We start from the raw sequence: 27,578 nt of genomic DNA on the forward strand, positions 1-27,578 counted from the left end.
GTTCTTTAAAATATACACACAGGTGTTGGCTGTTTTGCAGCCCCACATCGAGGCCTCAATCTGCTTCCCTACCCAGGAGTCTCAGTGGCATGCCGTCAGGGTAGATTTCTATGAGCTGGCTGGCATGCCCAATGTGCTTGGAGCCATAGATTGCACACACATTCAGCTGAGACCACCTAGGGGCAGGCAGCACATATATACAAATCGCCATTTCGAACACTCCACAAATGTGCAGGTGGTTTATGATGCAAATCTCAAAATAATGAGTGTTGTTGCTGGTTACCCTGGGGGCTGCCATGACTCCTTCATCCTCAGTCAGTCATCCCTCTTTGATAAGTTTGAGGACGGACAAATGCCAGATGGATGGCTGCTGGGTATGTAATTTGATATGTGTAGGCCTGCGTATACTTTGTCCAAATACAGGTGCAGATGTATTAACCTGTAGAAGGCATAAGGAAGTAAGAAACCAGTGATCTGTGCAAGGTGATAAAGGCACCAGCCAATCTGCTCCAATATGTAAATTAACATTTAGGAACAGATTGTCTGCTGCCTTTATTACCTTGCACATATCACTGGTTTTTCACTTCCTTATGCCTTCTACAGGTTAATACATCTGCCCCACAGTGTGTTACTTATGTGTTGCTATATCTTAACATGAATCACGTTACTATATCTGTCTTTTAGGTGATGGAGGATATGGCTGTTTCTCTTGGCTTCTAACTCCATTGTCCCGACCTGATACCCCTGCTGAACACAATGACAATCATGCACATAAGTCCACGCGGAATGTGATAGAAAGATGTTTTGGTGTGCTGAAATCTAGGTTTCGGTGTCTGGATAAGTCTGGTGGCCTTTTGTTGTATAGTCTCTCCAAGGTGACTCAAATTGTGTTCTGCTGCTGCTTTCTTCATAACATGTGTTTGCAACAACATCTGCCACATGTTGAGGAAAAGGAAGAAAGCAGCCAGCAAGCAGAGGAATTAGAGACATCTGGTGATACTTGGAGTACAGATGTAGGGAGGCAGGTTAGGCAAGAGATCATCAATCGCTATTTCTAAGGTAAGTTTGGTTTGCTTATTTCATTTGTTGTGTAATCATAAATAGATGTTTTGCCTTTTTTTCCCAAAACCATTACTCAGAATGTGTCTGTCTCCTTGACACATACAAACATACCCTCGCTTTATGATAAACAAATGTCGCATGTGTATTGTGTGTATTTTTATACTCAAAACAACAGATTATGAGTGGCATGCATTAAGTCTGGATAAGTGATCGTAAAGTTGCAGTGCTAATTTCTTGAGAAAAAGTACCAAATAAGAGAAATGGAAAAAGAAGTAGACTCTTGTTTGGGAGCACTCTAACTCAGAGGAACTAGGTTGTATACATGTTTTAAACTGGTAAAATCATGATTTTAATAGATTCTTGTTAAAAATATATAGAATTATCGGAGTTCAAAGCTTATTCTATGTGATTCAAGACTATTGTGCAAAAAATATCTATATCAATTTAGTAAATAATTAGCGAAAATTGCTATAATATAATGTAAGCCGGAAAAGCTTTAGAATTCACAAAAAAGGGGGGGGGGGGGAAACACCTACTAGTCTCAATGGTGTCTGTCAAGTGAATATATGACCATCATTCATACTGCAAAAATCCCAAATGGAAAAAGTAGTTGCAGGGAATTAAATCATAGGCCATATGAATCCGAGTACCCATCTGTGACTTAGAATTGGGCAGCAAAATTTATTTGCAGTACCAGGATGTTCCAAGGTGGTCTCCCATCCGAGTACTGGTCCGGCCCTCCACTGCTTAGCTTCCAAGATCGGAAGAGATTGGGCATCTCCAGTGGGGTATGTCCGCAATTTCTTAGGCTAGCCCTTTCATTTGTCACTTTATATTGGAAATGGAATCGTTCATATTTTCAACAAGAAAAATGAAAGAAGGACAGACACACATGTGAACGGCAGGCTCAAAAAGTGCAGATTGGATATGACAATTGTATGGCAAACAAGTATCAAGGCCATAAATATCCAATCAAAGTGAATCCTTCCTTATTTGTATTGTACTATACACCAGTCAATTGTATATAGATAACAAAATCATTCTTGGTTGTGCTGTCTAAATAAGACAGTAATAAGCATAAATGAATCACCAAGAAAGAATAGGGGAATTACTACAAAGAATCCTTTATAGTTAGTGGGTTAGTATCTGTGTTTTTCTCACAACCAAAGATCCACCATTGGTATACAAAATCTCTGAAATAAACAAAAATGAGAACAAATATTGTAGTATCAGGGTATTCCAAAGTGGTCTCATCCAAGTACCAAACCTGTCCACCGCTATATAGCATAAATGCTCAGATGCAATTAAGCACCATTCGTGGAATACATCTGCAATTAGATGCTTGTCACTGATTGGTATGGTCACCTTCAATCATAGTTTTTGGAAAAAGCATATGTTAGAAGGGCAAATAATAATTAGATGAGTATACCATATATGTGTACCTATGCAGGGTATGCAGTTGGTTAATTACCACAGCATTTAGCATATTACCCTGCAAAAGAGTATATGGTCAGAACACAGCAGGTGTAAGCTTGTAAGGCAAAACCATCAAACACATATTGATCCAAGCCTAAAAGACTTGGTAATGTAAGAATAATATTACCACTAACCAGTAATGTAGCAGAGAGCTTATTTGCTAATCACCCTAGATAAAGATTGTTAAATAAATAAAACATGACAGGTGCTATTGTACCAGACACTTGGTTAATTTCATACAACACCAAAATGTAGACTTTGATATCCCAGGTTTTCTCGTGCAGGCAGTGGGAATGTGAACAGCGGGATAGGTGCAGCTGATCCCCGCTGCTCCTGCCCGAAATCGAGCTCCAGCGGATGGGGGGAATATCGCTGCGTCCCGCCGTATTTCCCCGCTAGCGAGTTCCAGACACTAGGGGATAGTCCTGTGATCAAGCCTACCAGCGAAACGTACGTCAGGACCCTTATGGTCACGTGGTGCGCACACGTGACCTGGAAGCCGGACCATCACAGCCTGTTACCAGGCAACCATACAAGCCGCGGAAGTTAGCGGCTACCCCCACCCGCCGGAGCTCGTCTACGGGCACAAGTGAGGTGGATACTCACACAAACTATCCCCTAGTGTCTGGAACTCGCTAGCGGGGAAATACGGTGGGACGCAGCGATATTCCCCCCATCCGCTGGAGCTCGATTTCGGGCAGGAGCAGCGGGGATCAGCTGCACCTATCCCGCTGTTCACATTCCCACTGCCTGCACGAGAAAACCTGGGATATCAAAGTCTACAGTTTGGTATTGTATGAAATTAACCAAGTGTCTGGTACAATAGCACCTGTCATGTTTTATTTATTTAACAATCTTTATCTAGGGTGATTAGCAAATAAGCTCTCTGCTACATTACTGGTTAGTGGTAATATTATTCTTACATTACCAAGTCTTTTAGGCTTGGATCAATATGTGTTTGATGGTTTTGCCTTACAAGCTTACACCTGCTGTGTTCTGACCATATACTCTTTTGCAGGGTAATATGCTAAATGCTGTGGTAATTAACCAACTGCATACCCTGCATAGGTACACATATATGGTATACTCATCTAATTATTATTTGCCCTTCTAACATATGCTTTTTCCAAAAACTATGATTGAAGGTGACCATACCAATCAGTGACAAGCATCTAATTGCAGATGTATTCCACGAATGGTGCTTAATTGCATCTGAGCATTTATGCTATATAGCGGTGGACAGGTTTGGTACTTGGATGAGACCACTTTGGAATACCCTGATACTACAATATTTGTTCTCATTTTTGTTTATTTCAGAGATTTTGTATACCAATGGTGGATCTTTGGTTGTGAGAAAAACACAGATACTAACCCACTAACTATAAAGGATTCTTTGTAGTAATTCCCCTATTCTTTCTTGGTGATTCATTTATGCTTATTACTGTCTTATTTAGACAGCACAACCAAGAATGATTTTGTTATCTATATACAATTGACTGGTGTATAGTACAATACAAATAAGGAAGGATTCACTTTGATTGGATATTTATGGCCTTGATACTTGTTTGCCATACAATTGTCATATCCAATCTGCACTTTTTGAGCCTGCCGTTCACATGTGTGTCTGTCCTTCTTTCATTTTTCTTGTTGAAAATATGAACGATTCCATTTCCAATATAAAGTGACAAATGAAAGGGCTAGCCTAAGAAATTGCGGACATACCCCACTGGAGATGCCCAATCTCTTCCGATCTTGGAAGCTAAGCAGTGGAGGGCCGGACCAGTACTCGGATGGGAGACCACCTTGGAACATCCTGGTACTGCAAATAAATTTTGCTGCCCAATTCTAAGTCACAGATGGGTACTCGGATTCATATGGCCTATGATTTAATTCCCTGCAACTACTTTTTCCATTTGGGATTTTTGCAGTATGAATGATGGTCATATATTCACTTGACAGACACCATTGAGACTAGTAGGTGTTTCCCCCCCCCCCTTTTTTGTGAATTCTAAAGCTTTTCCGGCTTACATTATATTATAGCAATTTTCGCTAATTATTTACTAAATTGATATAGATATTTTTTGCACAATAGTCTTGAATCACATAGAATAAGCTTTGAACTCCGATAATTCTATATATTTTTAACAAGAATCTATTAAAATCATGATTTTACCAGTTTAAAACATGTATACAACCTAGTTCCTCTGAGTTAGAGTGCTCCCAAACAAGAGTCTACTTCTTTTTCCATTTCTCTTATTTGGTAATTTTTCTCAATATATTTCTGACTCATGGGAGCACCACTGAATGGTAACTATATTTAGTGCTCCTTAAAAGACATACTATCTTTCTATATGCACAGTTACCTTAATCTGAAGCAATTCTATAACATAAATTTCAGTTTCTCAGAGGACATTACTCAGATTGCTTTTCGTACAAAAATTGTTGCTAGACCGGTGCGGCTCCCACAAACCCCTTTCTTGAGTGCTAATTTCTTACAAGCCCACATAATCCATTTAGTATTTCACTTTATCATTGTGTGTAACGTCCTAATGCACAGGTTCACAAACTCGGCCCTCAGGACCACACACAGTGCATGTTTTCACGTAACCCAGTAGAAGCACAGGTGTATGAATTACTCACAGACATATGTTAAAAGGTTCACAGGTGGAGCTAATTATGTCACTTGTGATTCTGTGAGGAGACCTGCAAAACATGCACTGTGTGGGTTCCTGAGTGCCGAGTTTGAGAACCTGTGTTCCCAAAAAACACTCCTCAACATATAATATGTTAGCCTTGAGGAATACATGTGTCCCTATGTGTGATGCACCATCATATTTAAGACACACAAACTTACTGTAATCAGGAATAATTTATTTCCTAATGTTTGATTCTGTAAACTTGATGATGTGTAAGTAAATACACAGTTTGCCACATATATACATTATTATACACATTCTTTGTTTTTTGTTGTAAAAGTACATATTTGTTTGTTTCAGCATCATGTGTAAAAACATTCTTACTAATTTTTAACACACACAAACATATCCCAACAATACTGACATTCATTTTGTCAATGTTTTTAAAACAAAACTTAGCCAACATATTACAAGCTTTTTACGCAACTCAATTGTGTTCTTCTTGTAATGTTGTATAGAGAAGAAAGCTAAAATATGTATCAATAACATTGTAATTTGGATTGTCTGCAGGAAAAGAGAATGATTTGAATCTAGAAAGAGTAATGATTAGAAAAAAATCAAGTGATCAGTTTACTTCCTGCTAAAGACATTCTGCCTGGCTGGCAATTATTGTGTCTGCAGGAAAAGAGAATGATTGGAATCTAGAAAGAGTAATGATTAGAAAAAAATCAAGTGGTCAGTTTACTTCCTGCTAACATGTATGTGTGGCTCCATCAACATTTCCCTCCTCCAATACAAAAAAAAATGGTAAAGAATAAATGTGTGTACAAATGTTATGTTGTTGTTTGTACCACTTATAATTAATGATGTTGTAAAAATTGTCAATGAGCTAAGTGTTATATATTTTTTGCCAAAAATACACTTACTACCTATTTTGAGTTAATTATCACAAATGTCTAACTTGTATTTTTTTCACATTTTTTTTGGTGGCTGATTGTCCTGCCCTTTACATTTAGCACTGTCATGTTGTTGTGCTCTGGTGGAGCGTCTTGGTGGTGATGAGACTGGCGTGATATTTGGAGTAGTCGTACCAGAACTGCTGCTTATTTGCTGTTGGTGCATGCATCTGAGTGTTTCATTCAGGTTAGTGAGGGTGGCATTGAGTTCACGTGTAGCAGCATTTTGATTGTCTACTATTCGGAATAAACTTTCATTAATCTTTTGATTGTTTTGAAAAATGCTCATATAACGTTGCTGTTGCCTGTGCTGTTCTTCCATTATGCGCTGTAAGTTGCCCATGACCTGTGTAATGTCTGTACGCATGAGTTCCATGGTATTGCCAATTCTGGTTGTTTGTTAATTTTGTCTACTCAGATTTCTTGATATTCTTCTGAGGTGAGATGGTAGGCTTGCAAACATTTGTGTCTGCTTACGCAGGCAATCTTCATTAGTGGCCTGCTGTCTAGCCCAAATGGACCAAAACACCTGATCAGGGCCTTGTGTTCCTGGTGTTGTTGGGCTGTGTTGTGGTGGTGGTGTGCTTTGCTGTGGTGGTGTACTCACAGGTGCTGGGGGGCTCATTCCTTGCCTTAATGGCTGCATTTCTAAGATGTTTGTCTCCTCCATGTCACTGTGTTGCTGTTGTTGCAGAGGGATGCTGTTCCCAGGACTAGAAGCTAAAATGTTAAACAAATCTCCGTTAGCTATCCATATGTTTGAGAAATGTAAACAAATCACTACACATGGAACACATGTCATTCACTGTTGCTTTCAACTATTCTGCCTAGCAACATCATCACTCATAGCTTAAATACATACATATGCCTGTTTGTGGCAAATGTGTCTGGTTACTTAATTGTGAAAGCAAACACTTTAGTTTTATTGTAGCTCACACATACTCCACCATAAAAACACATTGGAATACATAATGTGTTACCTTACAGCTTTGTTCAAACAAACATAGTAATGTTTTTATATGTATTTTGCAATGTTACCTCAAACACACATGTGAAATTTGGAAAAACAACCTTACTTTTTGCAATAAAAACAACATGCTTTTTTGTTGCAGCATCTTACACACAATGTCATACTGTATGGCTCAAGTGGACATACATATCTTTACTGGATGTGGACAAGGCCATTTAGCTTGGATTCCATTTCAGCTTTTACTTACTGCGGTAAGTATTTTAGTTTTTGATGTGTTTTGACTTAATGCAATTATGAAATATTTTGATTACGTTCTGAAATTTTTCACATTTTTTTCAGTTTGATACTCACAATCAAGATGAGGGGAGTGTGGATGATGTCTTGGAGGTGTGTCCAAAATTTGGAGTGGGGGGCAGAACATACGAACGATAATCTTCGTGGCGGGGTAGCCTGCTGTGTTTGGGCCGGCACATACGACCTTGCTTTCTTTTCGGCCACAGGTTTTTTGTGGTGATGTCTTACAGAAGTGCCACTTCTGATGCTCCATACTTCTTTTGATAGACCTTTTAATGAAAGTGCAATTTTGTTATGGCCATTCCTTTACAAGCATATCCTATACTACAATGGACACTTTACCTGCTTCCGCAGCGTCATTATCATCAGATGTGATAGGAGTTACTGGGCGATGAGTAGTACTGCTTTTTTCTAACACTGTATAAAATAAAAATAAAAAATGTTTTCATGCTATTGTGTATACATCCACCCATTATGCTTATAAACGGCTGGTCTTCGGTATGCCGGCGGTCGGGCTCCCGGCGCTCAGTATACCGGCGCCGGGAGCCCGACAGCCGGCATACCGACACTTATTTTCCCTCGTGGGGGTCCACGACCCCCATAGAGGGAGAATAAAATAGTGTGGCGCGCGTAGCGCGCCACCGCGCCCGTAGCGTGGCGAGCGCAGCGAGCCTGCAAGGGGCTCATTTGCGCTCGCCACGCTGTCGGTAAGCCAGCGGTCGGGCTCCCGGCGCCGGGATGCTGGTCGCCGGGAGCCCGACCGCCGGCCAGCCGTAGTGAACCCTTATAAACATTTATTATTCTTTTAGAAATGCTTGGTTTTTATTTATAAAAAACATAAGGCCCGGAAATACAAAAATAAAAAACAAAAAAGAAAAAACATTGTCCAATACACATATGCACTATGGCAACATCAACACAGGAAAACATGTACAGGACACTGACATAGGCCACAAGTTAAAGAAAAAGAAAAAAACACACACATCTTCATTTTGTATTGGAAGGATAAATATTACAGATGCAATATATAAATTGCTCTATGATGTGGCACTCCAAAGACACATTACTACTATATGAGCCAAAACAAAATGTAGCAATTTAAAAAAAATTACACTGCAGTGTGGTGTCACGGTACAAATACAAGCAAAAAATTAACAAAGAAATAGTGTTATTTTAATTAAATAATTAACATTATCTAATAATGACATTACACATGTAAGTGCTTTCCAAACCACTTTCCAGTACTCCAGCCTCTAACATGACAACCACTGTTTTTTAAACATTGTACATGGATCACTTAAATATAAAACATATTCACAATTTTAAAATAAAAAACGCCCAAAAGGAAAACATTATTGCAGGACAATTCAGAGACACACCAAGTCCAAAATACACAAGCAAAATATCTGTCAGAAAAACACATGACATACAATAAAGTAAGATGTTACATTGGCTTTTGTATAAAACATTAACCAAAACAATGTATTTGCTGACACACACTTGAAGATGGGAGTAATATGCAACGTCACATGACACACATTTAAAAAAAAAAAATCATAGAATGTAAATGCAAATACACATGCTCACCATTCTTCCTGGGCCTATCTGAATCCCGGACATGGGTTGCAGAGACAACTTCTGGAGATATTACACTCCGCATGGGCTCCTCATACTCCAGATATCTTGCAATATAGGGCTGCCCACCAGCTGTTTTCCGAGCCGACTTGGCCTCCTTGGCCATTTTAAACTTGACACGTCGCTTTATGTCATAGTACCGTTTGTGGCACGTGTCCTCCGTCCGCTTGACCACCCCCTCACTATTGACAGCAGCAACAACTTTCGCCCACAACACCGTCTTCCTCCATGTTGGCACCTTGGCGGACTCAGGGCCAAATAGCTGCCTCTAATACTTCATCAGCTCATGCACCAATGCCACATTTTCAGCAAAACTAAACTTTACATTCCGCCCAGTCTTAGTAGTGGTGCGTGGCTGCGGAGCACTCTGACTGTCACTATCACTTTAGGCTGCTGCAGCAACCTCACCCACCTCCTCCACCTCACTAACCTCACTAACACTCACCTCCTCCACCTGACCAACCTCCTCCCCCTCACTCACACCCTCCACCTCACCCACCTCTGAGTCACACATAATTGTGTGTCTAAACAGTTAACACAGGAAAAAAAAGACAAACAACACACTCCTCCACTACCACTACATAACTCACACACACACACACACACACACACACACACACACACACACACACACACACAAACACTGACAAGGGACTATAAAGAAAAATAACTTGGACTAAAAATGAGACAAAACCACAAAATACAAGACAACAAGAATGACAAGACGACTTTCAAACACAATACCACACTCAGAAATCGCTACCAACACTCCTCACCAAACCACAAATTCATCTACCTCCACAGCACAACCTCCCTCCTCCTCACCACTAACTAAACCCACGAGGTGCGGACGGTTTGGTGCGTATTTATATGGTTGCGCACAGACACTCCTACCATCTGAAACACAACCAATCACAAACGGGGATGAAAATAGAAACTGAAAGTGAAAATGCGGCCGCGGGAAAAAAAAACCCTGCCGCGTTTAACTTAGGAAAAAAACCAGCAAATACAACAAAAACACGTACGCAAACGACAATGACGGCCGTAAATGTGGCAAAAAAACCCGACTGCCATCGACATCGGAAAACACGAAAACCATAAAGTCGACTGCTTTGTAACTTTGCGTATATGGATTCAAAAAGTTGCATGAAAATGCACCCGATACAAAACGAGTTTAATCCATACACAAACCGACTCAAACACGAATATTAGTAAATATTGCCCCATGTGTCCATGTGTAGGGTTCCCCAACTCCACTGCTCCTTGTTCTACAGCATGCTTCTCTATGAGCGTTCTCTTAATGTCTGAGAACCTTTTTCTACAGTTCTCAACTAGATACTTCACATGCCCCACTGCATTCTTAACATTACAATCAGATGAACAGTTACATTTTGTGAGGAAGGTTTTTCATACAATGGAACAATACTGGTTACAATGGCACAATTCCAGAAGTGTATAAATGTCTGGGGAGGTGGCATATAAATGTTTTTTTGGGGAAAGACATGTGCAGCTCTCACTTCCCCTATTGGAAGCACTCCCCCCCACCCAAATTCTTCATATGGCATCATCTTCCATGAGATATGAGAATGACTTTACTATCACTTGCACCTGTGCCAAATTGCTGACTGTATAACATGGAAGATGGCACATTAGGTAGTGTGGTATTTATTTTTGGTTCCGGGTATAAAAGGCACAGGGTTCCATGTGCTTCACATACCCTGCACCCATTATAGATAAGAAAAAATAATCTGTGTATGCAAAAAGAACATTGTGCCCTTCCTTCCTCAGGTTTTATAGTAACCCTCAAAATTGGTGGGTATTACATTTGCTGACCTTGAGGACGGAATCTCGCAGTCATTTGTGAGACTTTTAACTTTATCATTCTATTTGTAAAATAGCCATTATGTAGAACTGATCATTCTTAAACTCCATGGGCCAGTATTTACTAAGAATCCGAGTTTGTCCGATTTGTGTTTTTTTTTCTAAGTCCCAATCCGGGAATTCACTAAGCACAAATCTCGGCAGTGTTTGGACTATTCGTAATGGTTTGAATGACAACGTTCACAAATACGAATGAATAGACCATCAGTCAAACGCGGCTGTTATTACATAGAATACGGGAATTCACTATTCATTCGTATTTGGGTGTTATTCTCTGAGTGCTCAAATGCGGTCTTATTTTTTGCGATTCGTTAAAAAAAGCGGCAAAAAAATAGACCTGCTTTTTTCAGTCGTGTTTACATGTGTTGCAAATAAAAAATCACTCACACCTGAATTAGGATGCCTATAAAAGGATGTTAGGCCCATTTCAATACACCTACACTCAGAAATGGCAGCAGGACTGTGGGCCAGTGATCTTTTGTGTGCTGTGGGATTCCTCAGACTCAGACATCAGCCTGTAAATACCCAGGGCCAAGAAACTGAACATGGTCAGCAGGTTGTACAGGTTCCGCGGAGGCTGCGCAGGCCTCGTTTTTTTAGGGGGCGTTTAAACTTGTACGCATTGTCCGATGATAAGGTCATACAGATGTTCCATCTAAATCGTAACAACATTTTCCGTCTGTATGACCTTGTCAAACTGGGCCTAGACCCTGAGACAGCACGCTCTCGCTCTGTCTCAGGCCTGCACAAACTCCTGGCTGTGTTGCACTTTCTGGCTACGGGCAGCTTTCAGGCTGTGTCTGGGGATGTCATAGGAATCTCACAGCCCTCATTTTCCAGAATCTTAACACAGGTGATGTATACCTAACTACCTCTTCTGTTTTGTGTTTGTTTTAATTTCTCGGTGGCCAGTTCTGTCCTAAAATCTCATGTTTATTGTTCTTTAAAATATACACACAGGTGTTGGCTGTTTTGCAGCCCCACATCGAGGCCTCAATCTGCTTCCCTACCCAGGAGTCTCAGTGGCATGCCGTCAGGGTAGATTTCTATGAGCTGGCTGGCATGCCCAATGTGCTTGGAGCCATAGATTGCACACACATTCAGCTGAGACCACCTAGGGGCAGGCAGCACATATATACAAATCGCCATTTCGAACACTCCACAAATGTGCAGGTGGTTTATGATGCAAATCTCAAAATAATGAGTGTTGTTGCTGGTTACCCTGGGGGCTGCCATGACTCCTTCATCCTCAGTCAGTCATCCCTCTTTGATAAGTTTGAGGACGGACAAATGCCAGATGGATGGCTGCTGGGTATGTAATTTGATATGTGTAGGCCTGCGTATACTTTGTCCAAATACAGGTGCAGATGTATTAACCTGTAGAAGGCATAAGGAAGTAAGAAACCAGTGATCTGTGCAAGGTGATAAAGGCACCAGCCAATCTGCTCCAATATGTAAATTAACATTTAGGAACAGATTGTCTGCTGCCTTTATTACCTTGCACATATCACTGGTTTTTCACTTCCTTATGCCTTCTACAGGTTAATACATCTGCCCCACAGTGTGTTACTTATGTGTTGCTGTATCTTAACATGAATCACGTTTACTATATCTGTCTTTTAGGTGATGGAGGATATGGCTGTTTCTCTTGGCTTCTAACTCCATTGTCCCGACCTGATACCCCTGCTGAACACAATGACAATCATGCACATAAGTCCACGCGGAATGTGATAGAAAGATGTTTTGGTGTGCTGAAATCTAGGTTTCGGTGTCTGGATAAGTCTGGTGGCCTTTTGTTGTATAGTCTCTCCAAGGTGACTCAAATTGTGTTCTGCTGCTGCTTTCTTCATAACATGTGTTTGCAACAACATCTGCCACATGTTGAGGAAAAGGAAGAAAGCAGCCAGCAAGCAGAGGAATTAGAGACATCTGGTGATACTTGGAGTACAGATGTAGGGAGGCAGGTTAGGCAAGAGATCATCAATCGCTATTTCTAAGGTAAGTTTGGTTTGCTTATTTCATTTGTTGTGTAATCATAAATAGATGTTTTGCCTTTTTTCCCCAAAACCATTACTCAGAATGTGTCTGTCTCCTTGACACATACAAACATACCCTCGCTTTATGATAAACAAATGTCGCATGTGTATTGTGTGTATTTTTATACTCAAAACAACAGATTATGAGTGGCATGCATTAAGTCTGGATAAGTGATCGTAAACTTGCAGTGCTAATTTCTTACAAGCCCACATAATCCATTTAGTATTTCACTTTATCATTGTGTGTAACGTCCTAATGCACAGGTTCACAAACTCGGCCCTCAGGACCACACACAGTGCATGTTTTCACGTAACCCAGTAGAAGCACAGGTGTATGAATTACTCACAGACATATGTTAAAAGGTTCACAGGTGGAGCTAATTATGTCACTTGTGATTCTGTGAGGAGACCTGCAAAACATGCACTGTGTGGGTTCCTGAGTGCCGAGTTTGAGAACCTGTGTTCCTAAAAAACACTCCTCAACATATAATATGTTAGCCTTGAGGAATACATGTGTCCCTATGTGTGATGCACCATCATATTTAAGACACACAAACTTACTGTAATCAGGAATAATTTATTTCCTAATGTTTGATTCTGTAAACTTGATGATGTGTAAGTAAATACACAGTTTGCCACATATATACATTATTATACACATTCTTTGGTTTTTGTTGTAAAAGTACATATTTGTTTGTTTCAGCATCATGTGTAAAAACATTCTTACTAATTTTTAACACACACAAACATATCCCAACAATACTGACATTCATTTTGTCAATGTTTTTAAAACAAAACTTAGCCAACATATTACAAGCTTTTTACGCAACTCAATTGTGTTCTTCTTGTAATGTTGTATAGAGAAGAAAGCTAAAATATGTATCAATAACGTTGTAATTTGGATTGTCTGCAGGAAAAGAGAATGATTTGAATCTAGAAAGAGTAATGATTAGAAAAAAATCAAGTGATTAGTTTACTTCCTGCTAAAGACATTCTGCCTGGCTGGCAATTATTGTGTCTGCAGGAAAAGAGAATGATTGGAATCTAGAAAGAGTAATGATTAGAAAAAAATCAAGTGGTCAGTTTACTTCCTGCTAACATGTATGTGTGGCTCCATCAACATTTCCCTCCTCCAATACAAAAAAAAAATGGTAAAGAATAAATGTGTGTACAAATGTTATGTTGTTGTTTGTACCACTTATAATTAATGATGTTGTAAAAATTGTCAATGAGCTAAGTGTTATATATTTTTTGCCAAAAATACACTTACTACCTATTTTGAGTTAATTATCACAAATGTCTAACTTGTATTTTTTTCACATTTTTTTTGGTGGCTGATTGTCCTGCCCTTTACATTTAGCACTGTCATGTTGTTGTGCTCTGGTGGAGCGTCTTGGTGGTGATGAGACTGGCGTGATATTTGGAGTAGTCGTACCAGAACTGCTGTTAATTTGCTGTTGGTGTATGCATCTGAGTGTTTCATTCAGGTTAGTGAGGGTGGCATTGAGTTCACGTGTAGCAGCATTTTGATTGTCTACTATTCGGAATAAACTTTCATTAATCTTTTGATTGTTTTGAAAAATGCTCATATAACGTTGCTGTTGCCTGTGCTGTTCTTCCATTATGCGCTGTAAGTTGCCCATGACCTGTGTAATGTCTGTACGCATGAGTTCCATGGTATTGCCAATTCTGGTTGTTTGTTAATTTTGTCTACTCAGATTTCTTGATATTCTTCTGAGGTGAGATGGTAGGCTTGCAAACATTTGTGTCTGCTTACGCAGGCAATCTTCATTAGTGGCCTGCTGTCTAGCCCAAATGGACCAAAACACCTGATCAGGGCCTTGTGTTCCTGGTGTTGTTGGGCTGTGTTGTGGTGGTGGTGTGCTTTGCTGTGGTGGTGTACTCACAGGTGCTGGGGGGCTCATTCCTTGCCTTAATGGCTGCATTTCTAAGATGTTTGTCTCCTCCATGTCACTGTGTTGCTGTTGTTGCAGAGGGATGCTGTTCCCAGGACTAGAAGCTAAAATGTTAAACAAATCTCCGTTAGCTATCCATATGTTTGAGAAATGTAAACAAATCACTACACATGGAACACATGTCATTCACTGTTGCTTTCAACTATTCTGCCTAGCAACATCATCACTCATAGCTTAAATACATACATATGCCTGTTTGTGGCAAATGTGTCTGGTTACTTAATTGTGAAAGCAAACACTTTAGTTTTATTGTAGCTCACACATACTCCACCATAAAAACACATTGGAATACATAATGTGTTACCTTACAGCTTTGTTCAAACAAACATAGTAATGTTTTTATATGTATTTTGCAATGTTACCTCAAACACACATGTGAAATTTGGAAAAACAACCTTACTTTTTGCAATAAAAACAACATGCTTTTTTGTTGCAGCATCTTACACACAATGTCATACTGTATGGCTCAAGTGGACATACATATCTTTACTGGATGTGGACAAGGCCATTTAGCTTGGATTCCATTTCAGCTTTTACTTACTGCGGTAAGTATTTTAGTTTTTGATGTGTTTTGACTTAATGCGGTTATGAAATATTTTGATTACGTTCTGAAATTTTTCACATTTTTTTCAGTTTGATACTCACAATCAAGATGAGGGGAGTGTGGATGATGTCTTGGAGGTGTGTCCAAAATTTGGAGTGGGGGGCAGAACATACGAACGATAATCTTCGTGGCGGGGTAGCCTGCTGTGTTTGGGCCGGCACATACGACCTTGCTTTCTTTTCGGCCACAGGTTTTTTGTGGTGATGTCTTACAGAAGTGCCACTTCTGATGCTCCATACTTCTTTTGATAGACCTTTTAATGAAAGTGCAATTTTGTTATGGCCATTCCTTTACAAGCATATCCTATACTACAATGGACACTTTACCTGCTTCCGCAGCGTCATTATCATCAGATGTGATAGGAGTTACTGGGCGATGAGTAGTACTGCTTTTTTCTAACACTGTATAAAATAAAAATAAAAAATGTTTTCATGCTATTGTGTATACATCCACCCATTATGCTTATAAACGGCTGGTCTTCTGTATGCCGGCGGTCGGGCTCCCGGCGCTCAGTATACCGGCGCCGGGAGCCCGACAGCCGGCATACCGACACTTATTTTCCCTCGTGGGGGTCCACGACCCCCATAGAGGGAGAATAAAATAGTGTGGCGCGCGTAGCGCGCCACCGCGCCCATAGCGTGGCGAGCGCAGCGAGCCTGCAAGGGGCTCATTTGCGCTCGCCACGCTGTCGGTAAGCCAGCGGTCGGGCTCCCGGCGCCGGGATGCTGGTCGCCGGGAGCCCGACCGCCGGCCAGCCGTAGTGAACCCTTATAAACATTTATTATTCTTTTAGAAATGCTTGGTTTTTATTTATAAAAAACATAAGGCCCGGAAATACAAAAATAAAAAACAAAAAAGAAAAAACATTGTCCAATACACATATGCACTATGGCAACATCAACACAGGAAAACATGTACAGGACACTGACATAGGCCACAAGTTAAAGAAAAAGAAAAAAACACACACATCTTCATTTTGTATTGGAAGGATAAATATTACAGATGCAATATATAAATTGCTCTATGATGTGGCACTCCAAAGACACATTACTACTATATGAGCCAAAACAAAATGTAGCAATTTAAAAAAAATTACACTGCAGTGTGGTGTCACGGTACAAATACAAGCAAAAAATTAACAAAGAAATAGTGTTATTTTAATTAAATAATTAACATTATCTAATAATGACATTACACATGTAAGTGCTTTCCAAACCACTTTCCAGTACTCCAGCCTCTAACATGACAACCACTGTTTTTTAAACATTGTACATGGATCACTTAAATATAAAACATATTCACAATTTTAAAATAAAAAACGCCCAAAAGGAAAACATTATTGCAGGACAATTCAGAGACACACCAAGTCCAAAATACACATGCAAAATATCTGTCAGAAAAACACATGACATACAATAAAGTAAGATGTTACATTGGCTTTTGTATAAAACATTAACCAAAACAATGTATTTGCTGACACACACTTGAAGATGGGAGTAATATGCAACGTCACATGACACACATTTAAAAAAAAAATCATAGAATGTAAATGCAAATACACATGCTCACCATTCTTCCTGGGCCTATCTGAATCCCGGACATGGGTTGCAGAGACAACTTCTGGAGATATTACACTCCGCATGGGCTCCTCATACTCCAGATATCTTGCAATATAGGGCTGCCCACCAGCGGTTTTCCGAGCCGACTTGGCCTCCTTGGCCATTTTAAACTTGACACGTCGCTTTATGTCATAGTACCGTTTGTGGCACGTGTCCTCCGTCCGCTTGACCACCCCCTCACTATTGACAGCAGCAACAACTTTCGCCCACAACACCGTCTTCCTCCATGTTGGCACCTTGGCGGACTCAGGGCCAAATAGCTGCCTCTAATACTTCATCAGCTCATGCACCAATGCCACATTTTCAGCAAAACTAAACTTTACATTCCGCCCAGTCTTAGTAGTGGTGCGTGGCTGCGGAGCACTCTGACTGTCACTATCACTTTAGGCTGCTGCAGCAACCTCACCCACCTCCTCCACCTCACTAACCTCACTAACACTCACCTCCTCCACCTGACCAACCTCCTCCCCCTCACTCACACCCTCCACCTCACCCACCTCTGAGTCACACATAATTGTGTGTCTAAACAGTTAACACAGGAAAAAAAAGACAAACAACACACTCCTCCACTACCACTACATAACTCACACACACACACACACACACACACACACACACACACACACACACACACACACACAACACTGACAAGGGACTATAAAGAAAAATAACTTGGACTAAAAATGAGACAAAACCACAAAATACAAGACAACAAGAATGACAAGACGACTTTCAAACACAATACCACACTCAGAAATCGCTACCAACACTCCTCACCAAACCACAAATTCATCTACCTCCACAGCACAACCTCCCTCCTCCTCACCACTAACTAAACCCACGAGGTGCGGACGGTTTGGTGCGTATTTATATGGTTGCGCACAGACACTCCTACCATCTGAAACACAACCAATCACAAACGGGGATGAAAATAGAAACTGAAAGTGAAAATGCGGCCGCTGGAAAAAAAAACCCTGCCGCGTTTAACTTAGGAAAAAAACCAGCAAATACAACAAAAACACGTACGCAAACGACAATGACGGCCGTAAATGTGGCAAAAAAAACCGACTGCCATCGACATCGGAAAACACGAAAACCATAAAGTCGACTGCTTTGTAACTTTGCGTATATGGATTCAAAAAGTTGCATGAAAATGCACCCGATACAAAACGAGTTTAAACCATACACAAACCGACTCAAACACGAATATTAGTAAATATTGCCCCATGTGTCCATGTGTAGGGTTCCCCAACTCCACTGCTCCTTGTTCTACAGCATGCTTCTCTATGAGCGTTCTCTTAATGTCTGAGAACCTTTTTCTACAGTTCTCAACTAGATACTTCACATGCCCCACTGCATTCTTAACATTACAATCAGATGAACAGTTACATTTTGTGAGGAAGGTTTTTCATACAATGGAACAATACTGGTTACAATGGCACAATTCCAGAAGTGTATAAATGTCTGGGGAGGTGGCATATAAATGTTTTTTTGGGGAAAGACATGTGCAGCTCTCACTTCCCCTATTGGAAGCACTCCCCCCCACCCAAATTCTTCATATGGCATCATCTTCCATGAGATATGAGAATGACTTTACTATCACTTGCACCTGTGCCAAATTGCTGACTGTATAACATGGAAGATGGCACATTAGGTAGTGTGGTATTTATTTTTGGTTCCGGGTATAAAAGGCACAGGGTTCCATGTGCTTCACATACCCTGCACCCATTATAGATAAGAAAAAATAATCTGTGTATGCAAAAAGAACATTGTGCCCTTCCTTCCTCAGGTTTTATAGTAACCCTCAAAATTGGTGGGTATTACATTTGCTGACCTTGAGGACGGAATCTCGCAGTCATTTGTGAGACTTTTAACTTTATAATTCTATTTGTAAAATAGCCATTATGTAGAACTGATCATTCTTAAACTCTGAGTTTAACACAAAATGTATTGCTTATCTGGATTCAGTATAATATGCCGGCGCTTGGGATCCCGGCGCTCAGAAGACCAACTCCTGGATCCCAAAGGTTGCAGTGCTGACAGGGTTGAGTTGGGGCTGTTCTCCTCTCTCCACTACCCCTAACCCTCCATTCCTGCAGCCTAACCGTAACCTCCCCATATAGTGCCGAACCCTAATCTCACTGCGGTGGTACCTAAACCTAACCCTCCCCTCCCCGCAGCTTAATCCTAACCCTCCCTTCCCCGCAACCTAACCCTCCCTGTGTGTGCCTAACCCTAACACCCCCTCCCTGCAGCCTATCCCTAACCTCCCCGGTGGGGGGGTAAACTGAACACCCCCCCAGCCCTAAACCTAATTCAGGTGCTACACTTACATAGGTCAGGATGCCGACAGTCAGGATTCTGACGCCAGTCTCCTGACCATTTCGGGATTCCAGCACCAGCATTGTGATGGGTGTTGGGATTCCGGCATCGGTATTCCACTCTGACTTTGGTAGCCACTCTTAATAAAGACCTAGAAGACTTCTTTATATCTGCTTCTCTTTTATGGATGTCTCATCCTCACTTCAGAGATTCCACCAGCGTGAAAAACCTTAAAGCAGTGACTAAAAATTCAAAGTTTCAGAACAGCATATTCTAATTTAGCTTCCCGTCTATGCTTTTCCCACCAACACGCAAGATCCCTCATCAGCAGCCAACACAGGTTCCTGGACCAGCACACTCCACCCCCAGCACCTGGTGCATATGACATCACAACAAACATTGAGAGACCACTGGAGCCGCGAAGATGCTCACTGCATTATAAAGACACCCTCTGCATCTTTCTATGTAGCCGGGTGCCTCTCCAGGCATTCCACAAGGTGTAAAGGGTTGCAGTGATCGTGCGATCCCCTTTGCCTTCAACTTTGGGCGGTGACACCTTTTGCACACCCCTCCTTACTGTCTTCCATTATAATAGCTTCAGTTCAACTAAAATGTGTTATGAGTATCCTTCTCATTACCTGTATTTTGGATTTTACTTAACAGATTATACTGTAATATCTTCAGCAATAAACAATTCTTACATTTCAGAGTTGTTCTATGGAAAAGGCTGCTTTGTTCAGATGAATAACGGTGATAATGAAAGTAGTGTTGTCAATATGCCGAACAAAGACTGCTACCTTTAGTAACCGTTTGCTAAGCAGTACTATCCATGTTTAAAATTGCTTGTAAAAACTAGAACAGGCATTACCAGCCTCGGTCCTCAAGGCACACCAACAGTCAAGGTTGTAGTGATATCAAGGCTTCAGCTCAGATGGTTAAGTCTAAATAAATGAGGAACGAATTAGGTCACCTGTGCTTAAGCTTGGATATAACTAAAACCTGGACTGTTAGTGTGCATGGAGGACCAAGGTTGGTAAAGTCTGAACTAGGAACACACAGCTTAAGCCAGAGGTTCTCAAACTCGGTCCTCGGGGGCCCACACAGTGCATGTTTTGCAGGTAACCCAGCAGGTGCACAGGTGTATTAATTACTCACGGACACATTTTAAAAGGTCCATAGGTGGAGCTAATTATTTCACTTGCGATTCTGTGAGGAGACCTGCAAAACATGCACTGTGTGGGCTCCCGAGGACCGAGTTTGAGAACCTCTGGCTTAAGCAGTATCAGTAGTTGTAATTAAGCACAGGTTCTCAAACTTGGTCCTCAGGACCCCACACAGTGCATGTTTTGCAGGTCTCCTCACAGAATCACAAGTGAAATAATTAGTTCCACCTGTGGACCTTTTAAAATGTGTCAGTGAGTAATTAATACACCTGTGCACCTGCTGGGTTACCTGCAAAACATGCACTGTGTGGGGTCCTGAGGACCGAGTTTGAGAACCTGTGCAATAAAGCAATACAGTATCTGCTACTGATGACCTAATATTATGCCCGCATATTCAAAATATAAAGTATATAAAGAAGTATTTAAAATCATATATTTTACACTTGTTACTAGTACGAGTATGTCAAGAGACAGTAATTTATATTTACCTAAAAAAACTGATCTTATCTAATACAATTTTAGGATGATAACAATACTATGGTTATTTGCAAACCAACAAGTACATAATATTATTGAAAGATGAAACCACACTAAATGAAACTGGATCAGAAAAAAAGTTGTGAAAAGTTTAATTGTCCACTGAGAGCTGTGAGGTGGGGATAGGGTCACTCTGGCCTTTCCAAGAGTGAACTGCATTCTTTTAAAATCAAACTGTGCTGCATAAATAATGATTATGTTTTTATTTATATCGCGCTTTCTCCAATAAAACTGAAGAACTTTACAGAATCCAATAAATAATAATAATACAGAGATTTAGATTTGCAAAAACGAAAGACATCGGGAACAAAATGTACAGAGGTCAGGCAGCCATTTGTAGTCATGACTACAAACAATTATGATCTTACCCACATAGGTACTAGGTAAGGCATTAATCGTGGGCACACTATATAGGTTACACTGGAAAAATCAATGCCTGGAAGAGATAACACACACACACATATTATATATACACTGCTCAAAAAAATAAAGGGAACACTAAAATAACACATCCTAGATCTGAATGAATGAAATATTCTTATTAAATACTTTGTTCTTTACATAGTTGAATGTGCTGACAACAAAATCACACAAAAATTATCAATGGAAATCAAATTTATTAACCCATGGAGGTCTGGATTTGGAGTCACACTCAAAATTAAAGTGGAAAAACACACTACAGGCTGATCCAACTTTCATGTAATGTCCTTAAAACAAGTCAAAATGAGGCTCAGTAGTGTGTGTGGCCTCCACGTGCCTGTATGACCTCCCTACAATGCCTGGGCATGCTCCTGATGAGGTGAGAGATGGTCTCCTCAGGGATCTCCTCCCAGACCTAGACTAAAGCATCCGCCAACTCCTGGACAGTCTAAGGTACAACGTGGCCTTGGTGGATGGAGCGAGACATGATGTCCCAGATGTGCTCAATTGGATTCAGGTCTGGGAAACGGGCGGGCCAGTCCATAGCATCAATGCCTTCGTCTTGCAGGAACTGCTGACACACTCCAGCCACATGAGGTCTAGCATTGTCTTGCATTAGGATGAACCCAGGGCCAACCGCACCAGCATATGGTCTAACAAGGGGTCTGAGGATCTCATCTCGGTACCTAATGGCAGTCAGGCTACCTCTGGCAAGCACATTGAGGGCTGTGCGGCTCCCCAAAGAAATGCCACCCCACACCATTACTGACCAACTGCCAAACCAGTCATGCTGGAGGATGTTGCAGGCAGCAGAACGTTCTCCTTGGCGTCTCCAGACTCTGTCACATGTGCTCAGTGAGAACCTGCTTTCATCTGTGAAGAGCACAGGGCGCCAGTGGCGAATTTGCAAATCTTGGTGTTCTTTGGCAAATGCCAAATGTCCTGCATGGTGTTGGGCTGTGAGCACAACCCCCACCTGTGGACGTTGGGCCCTCATACCACCCTCATGGAGTCTGTTTCTGATCATTAGAGTAGACACATGCACATTTGTGGCTTGCTGGATGTCATTTTGCAGGGCTCTGGCAGTGCTCCTCCTGTTCCTCCTTGCACAAAGGCGGAGGTAGCGGTCCTGCTGCTTGGTTGTTGCCCTCCTACGGCCTCCTCCACGTCTCCTGATGCACTAGCCTGTCTCCTGGCAGCACCTCCATGCTCCAGACACTACGCTGACAGACACAGCAAACCTTCTTGCCACAGCTCGCATTGATGTGCCATCCTGGATAAGCTACACTACCTGAGCCACTTGTGTGGGTTGTAGACTCCGTCTAATGCTACCATTAGAGTTAAAGCACCGCCAGCATTCAAAAGTGACCAAAACATCAGCCAGAAAGCATAGGAGCTGAGAAGTGGTCTGTGGTCACCACCTGCAGAACAACTCCTTTATTGGGGGTGTCTTGCTAATTGCCTATAATTCCCACCTGTTGTCTATTCCATTTGCACAACAGCATGTGAAATTGATTGTCAATCAGTGTTGCTTCCTATGTGGACAGTTTGATTTCACAGAAGTGTGATTGACTTGGAGTTACATTGTGTTTTTTAAGTGTTCCCTTTATTTTTTTGAGCAGTGTGTATATATATATATATATATATATATATCCAAGTCCTCTGGTGCGGCACTCCCAGACATGCCAATAAATCAAGTATACAAGTGGTAGATTTTCTGGTAACGTTCCAGTGCCCGTTTATTGTGTAGCGGCACTTTCCTCAGACAATTTGTCTGAGGAAAGTGCCGCTACACAATAAACGGGCACTGAAACGTTACCTGAAAATCTACCACTTGTATATTTGATGTCTGGGAGTGCCGCACCAGAGGACTTGGATATCACATATGTCGTGAGGGCACCCAGATCGGTATCAAGCAGTACAGGGAGAGCCGGACCAGACGAGGAAATATATATATATAAAATAAGGCTTACAAGTGTAAAATGGAATGAGTGGTGCAAGTGGGCGGGAATGGTGTACCCTTAAGAATTTCACCGTGCGTACGCTGTACCCACCGCCGCCGGGACGACGCTCATTGCACTCACCAACTAGACAGCGATGGCCAACCAGTGGCTCTCGAGCCACATGCGGCTCTTTCAACCTCCGCCAGCGGCTCGATCGCCTCCCAGTTACCACTCTCTCTGCTGCTGCTCACCGTGCTGCTGCTGTGAGGGGAAGAGTGAAGCATGCACCTCTCCTGCCCCTCAGTGTCTACTTTCAATTCAGCGCTGATCCGTGAGCCAATCAGAGCTCGCGGACTGGCAGCCAAGGCTCACGGATCGGCGCCTAATTGAAGGTAGATACCTGCACCGATGCCGAAGACTGAGGGGCAGGAGAGGCGCACGCTGTGCTCTCCTTCCCTCACACACAGGACAGCAGCAGGGGAAGAGGGTGCACTGTGAGGACATGTGTAACTGGCACTGGGGCATATCTGGCACTGCAGGGACATGTGTAACTGGCACTTGGGGCATTTCTGTATATGGCACTGGGGGCATTTCTGTATCTGGCACTGGGGGCATCTCTGTATCTGGCACTGGGGGCATATCTGGCACTGTGGGGGCATTTCTGTATCTGGCACTGGGGGCATATCTGGCACTGGTGGAATATCTGGCACTGGGGGGATATGTGTATCTGGCACTGAGGGCATTTCTGTATATGGCACTGGGGGCATATCTGGCACTGGGGGCATATCTGGCACTCTGGGGACATGTGTATCTGGCACTGTGGGGACATGTGTATCTGGCACTGGGGGCATTTCTGTATCTGGCACTGGGGGGCATTTCTGGCACTGAGGGCATATATGTATCTGGCACTGAGGGCATATCTGGCACTGGGGGCATATCTGGCACTGTGGGGGCATTTCTGTATCTGTCACTGGGGGCAATGTATATCTGACACAGTGTGGGCATTTGTGTATCTGGCGCTGTGAGGTAATGTATATCTGGCATTCTGGGGTCATTTGTGTATCTGGCACTGTGGGGCAATGTGTATCTGGCACTGTGGGGCAATGTATATCTGGCTCTCTGGGGGCATTTGTGTATCTGACACTGTGGGGCAATATGTATCTTGCACTGTGGGGCAATGTATATCTGGCTCTCTGGGGGCATTTGTGTATATGGCACTGTGGGGCAATGTGTACCTTGCACTGTGGGGTAATGCATATCTGGCACTGTGGTGCAACGTGTATCTGGCACTTTTGGGGTCATATGTGTATCTGCCCCCCATATGTGTATCACGCCCCTATTTTCATTGGCAATGCCCCATGTGGCATTTGGGCACACCCGTTTTTTGGCTCGTGTGCACACAGTACCTATAAGAATTTTTTTCTACTTGCACCACTGATTATGTGACTAACAGAATACCCACTGAGTGAATACTTCCATATGATGTTATCTCTACCCATGGGAGTTACAGGCAAGGCAGCCATCTTGGGTGCCCTGCATAAATTACAGAGGGCAAGATGTGCAACTCATAGTGTAATATGCAGTGAGGAATTACAGGGCAGAATGAAAAACAAAACCCATTAGCACTGTCTAGGGGAAGAGTGACAGAAGGCATTTAATATGGATTTAATATGGGGTCTTAAATACATTAGGCTTGGTTCAGCGGACACTGACTATACATTGTTATTAGTTGTAGTTTCTAGGTTCTTTACATACAGTATTTGCAATTTCATTGGTTCACATAACTAGGGGCGGTCTATAGGCATGTTTGAGGTTATGACTATGCTCTGTGGAACTTTCTCGTTTCTCTTGCCAATCAGACAATCTACCCATCTTCCCATAGTGTTAGACTTTTTGGATTTGCAGAAACGAACAACTACAGTAGCTGTCTAGCTTTAGATATTGAAGTGTGCTCCTCACCAATACACTGGCTGATTCTACCCTATTAGGGTCAGCGTAAACATGAGTCCAGGTGGGCCTTATGGGTTTGTGCTAGGGTAGCTAGATACCTTGACTGGAGTATGATGGGATGGCAGAAGGTCCCCATCAAGACCTGGTTGTTGAAGTTTGCAAATAGTTACAATGTCAGTAAGGCTATTCATTCTTTGGCACCATACTTTCCCTTTTTAATTAATAACGTCATTTAAAATTAAATAAAAGCTGACCCATTTTCCCCGCTGATAGAGTATCTCTCTGAGTCTTTATTTTAGATAAGAATATGTTCTTACCAACTGTCTGGGAAATGTAGGCTGACATCAGCTGATATGGAGTTTAATATATTCAAAAGAGATTTGTTAAAATCACAGATCTCTGTTTACTTTTTTTCCATGGTATTTAAAGGAAAAACCAGACATGGAGAGCACAAAATAAGCAGGTTTGTCTTGTATATAATTTGCTTTTCCAGCATGCACAATCATCTTATCCTTTGTTTTACTGTCATCTTTTTTGTGTACCTTTTTATGAATTGTTTTGCCTCAAATTGTGTCATATTTTATCTCTGGGAGGTCCTTTATGAAGTGCACCAGATGCAAACTTGAAAACACCTTAGCTTTGCAGTGCTGTGCCTCTATGTTTTGTATATTCTGCAATCTACTCTACAGTCCCTGCAGAGGGTTTAGCAAACCAGCAGTGCACCTTGATACGAGGCAAGGCAGTCATTGTTATAGACTGTGCAAAAATGTAAAGAAAAACGTCACAATCCCAACCTCCTACCATTTAGTATTACCTCTTAAGTATCATCTCCTCAATCACTTTGTTTTATGTTTTTATCAAATTATATTACAATTTTGTTTTATAAATAGTTCTGTCTTTAAATTGGGTCTTTCTGATGTTGCAATGTACAGCATGCTATATGAGTTATGTATACAATACAAAGCTCCTGGGAAATCTGAACACATTAATGTGATTTATACAGCATCTGTATGGTGTACCAAAATACATTCTTTTTTCCATTGTATGTGAAATTATTAATACTATTGTACGTGCCATGTGCATTCCAACAACACTCAGGAAAAAGGATGTTACGGCAACTATTTAATATGAATAAGGTAAGTGCTATTTGAATGAATATTGCTGCTATATACTATGTAATGTCTGGGTAGCCTTTATTTCCAGCTTGTTGGACATGCATTGTTCCTCTATGAAAGTTATACAAATATAGCATCATATGCTTCTGTGTAGGAGAATAATCACCATTCCCGGACTGTGCTATTATCAGTAATTTATGGAACTGGATAGACATTCATTTGAGACTATATGGGATTGTCTGTATATTTGTTATATATCTTATCTGTTTAAGTCATTTTATCATTGGAACAGAAATCAATCAATATCAAGTATAGCTAGGTTGTAAATTGTGTCACTGTATATAGTATAGAAATATGTAGTGTACGTAAAGGTGAGAATAACACCACTATACGGGTTCACCGACGGTCATAATCCCGACAGCCATTGACCTACAGTCAAAATACCGACAGTCAAAATACCGACATTTGTTATGCTGACATGTTCAAAATGGCGACATAGGGGTATATTCAATAAGAGTCGGATCCATTCAGACATGTAGTTGTCGGAATGGATCTGACAACCCTTATTCAATAGATGGCCAAATCCGACTGTTGGATTTGGCCGTACACAGGGTCCTGTGCTGCCGTTGCTGTCAGCGGCTGCGGATGCGCTGACAGCAGCGGCCAAAGGGGCAGATGGCAGCGGTCGGCGGCGGGGGGATTAACGACGGCTGGCTTGAGCGGGATGGTGGCGGTGGGAGCAGAGATCAGCGGCCGGTGAGATGAGCTGGCTGCGAGGGACATGTCTGCAGCAGCAGGCGGAGGCGCTGCAGGGAGAGAGGTGCCTGTGGGTGGCTGGGGGAGCTGAGATCGGTGGCCGGCAGGAGGAGCTGGCTGTGGGGGGACATGTCTGTTGTGGCAGTGGGAAGCGCTGCAGGGAGAGAGGTGCCTGGCCGGGGGACATACAGGCACCTCTCTCCCTGCAGCGCCTCCCCCCTCCCTGC

The 27,578-nt window shown here is 41.8% G+C and overlaps 2 pseudogenes; one reads left to right on the forward strand and one right to left on the reverse strand.

Annotated features, from left to right (window-relative positions):
* Positions 1-1,744: 1,744 nt before the first annotated feature.
* LOC134967628 (5S ribosomal RNA) lies at positions 1,745-1,864 on the reverse strand (annotated as a pseudogene).
* Positions 1,865-4,246: 2,382 nt separating this feature from the next.
* LOC134967641 (5S ribosomal RNA) lies at positions 4,247-4,366 on the forward strand (annotated as a pseudogene).
* The last annotated feature ends 23,212 nt before the right edge of the window (positions 4,367-27,578 follow it).

Source organism: Pseudophryne corroboree, chromosome 10 (assembly GCF_028390025.1).
Source record: "Pseudophryne corroboree isolate aPseCor3 chromosome 10, aPseCor3.hap2, whole genome shotgun sequence".
NCBI classification, from domain to species: domain Eukaryota; kingdom Metazoa; phylum Chordata; class Amphibia; order Anura; family Myobatrachidae; genus Pseudophryne; species Pseudophryne corroboree.